This window comes from Belonocnema kinseyi, chromosome 3 (assembly GCF_010883055.1).
Source record: "Belonocnema kinseyi isolate 2016_QV_RU_SX_M_011 chromosome 3, B_treatae_v1, whole genome shotgun sequence".
Taxonomy (NCBI): Eukaryota; Metazoa; Arthropoda; class Insecta; order Hymenoptera; family Cynipidae; genus Belonocnema; species Belonocnema kinseyi.
This window is the reverse complement of record NC_046659.1, coordinates 5,128,505-5,130,153: the sequence shown is the minus strand read 5'-3', so window position 1 is coordinate 5,130,153 and position 1,649 is coordinate 5,128,505. Positions and strand designations below refer to the sequence as shown.

The following is a 1,649-nucleotide window of genomic DNA, read 5'->3' as shown; positions in this document are numbered from 1 at the left end:
GTGATAATTCCGGCAAAATATGGTGTTATGAGTTTTTACGCAATACACACGTGTTGTGAAGATAACAGACTAGAGTTGCTCCATCAAGCAATGGTGGAATATAGACATCAAATTTAGCCCTGTTAAGAAGAGCAGAAAGTTAATTGAAAAATTGTCTCTGCGAACCTCTGCTCTTCCTAATTGGTAGAAGCAGGGTTAGGATTACATCTACAAGGTAAGGTTAAAAATGTATCGATTAAATTTCAATTATGACACCTTCTACATGTAAAAGTGTGCGTGCTGAGCAAGTCTGAATAGAGAAAGCCCGACGTATACTTAACTTAATTGATCAGAGCGTTCCTATTGTCGTGGAATAAATATTTTACCTAAATTAAAATTTCCGGAATTTAATATTAAAATGAACCGTGATCTCTACCAGTGATTTCCAACCCTTTTCCCGATAAGGTACAATATTTTCCAGTACGAAAAAGTGAAAAACTATCCCATAAATAAAAAGGAGGGATATTCAAGACATATTTCTGATTATTAAAATGATAAGTTCTCAAGGTCCTATCAGCTCTATAAGGGCTAAACCATTTTTGAGGTCGAAAGGATTTTTGGTCTAAAAATATAATTGTTTAATTTTCTATTGTAAACCAAGCATGGCATCTTTTGTATTTGTTGTTGTTTGCAAAGGAAGTTATAAAATTCAATTTCATCAATATTTTTACAAAAGCCGTCGCCATTTCCTTAATTCGGAACCTTTTTAAACCACAAGTTAAAGAGGTTTAGAGACAAAATTTAAGTTTTTTTTAACAAAACACTAAATTTAAATACGCATAACATAATTATTTCTGTGAATTGGAAAAATACGTATCACCTTATTTTCGCTAAAAACAACATATTTCGTCCCCGAGAGATTCTGAGACTACAAGTGTAGAACTTGCCTTATTTGAAATGGATTTGGTCATGTAGTAAATATTGCTGAATTAAAAAATGTCGCATGAGTATTATAATAATTATTATATTTAATACCGTTTCGTCTTTTTGAGATTAAAATTTTAATGTGCAGCGTTGCTCTTTATCGAAATTATGATCGGCAGTTTTACTGCAATCAGCGATTTCAATATGATTTTCCATATCACTCATTTCACTTTGTCCTTTTCTTCGGATTCATTCTTCTTTTCGCCTTCATTAATATTTATGTTAAACGTCTTATCACCGTTTTTAACATTGAACGGCTCTATCACATTGGGAAAATCATGTCTAGGATCAGACTGGTCTAATTATAAATTCTAAGAGGAGAAAGGTAATCTACTGAGAGCTTTCTCCACCTTGAAGCAGCGGAGAGGAATTAATAGGTCTGTGGAACTAACCTTTCCGCATGTGTGTGTGTGTAGGAATATCTTGTTATTTATGCGAATTATTATTTTTGACGACATAACTTTAATTTCTGCTGTATCTGATGCTTCTTTATTTTTTGACTGCACTTTCTGCAACAAAGATGAAAATTAATTAATTATCATTAATTAGCATCTTAGCGCAAATTGTTTCAAACACCTTTAGAATTTCTTCGAGCAGAATAGTTTGCTGCTCAGATCTTCGTAAAGCGTATTCTACTATCTCTTTTGTAACGGAATCCTCACCATTTATCGGGACTCGGCACGGCC

At 33.2% G+C, this 1,649-nt stretch overlaps 1 protein-coding gene across 5 annotated transcripts in view; it reads right to left on the bottom strand.

Annotated features, from left to right (window-relative positions):
• LOC117168715 (protein DDI1 homolog 2) overlaps positions 1-1,649 on the bottom strand; it is a 130,053-nt gene that overhangs the window by 20,696 nt on the left and 107,708 nt on the right. For 2 of the 5 annotated variants that reach the window (XR_004466545.1, XR_004466544.1), the window contains exon 6: positions 1,356-1,472. The exons of the other annotated variants lie outside the window; for them this stretch is intronic. The gene's annotated coding sequence lies outside the window, so the exon portion shown is untranslated. The remainder of the gene's footprint in view (positions 1-1,355; positions 1,473-1,649) is intronic. 5 annotated transcript variants of the gene reach the window in all.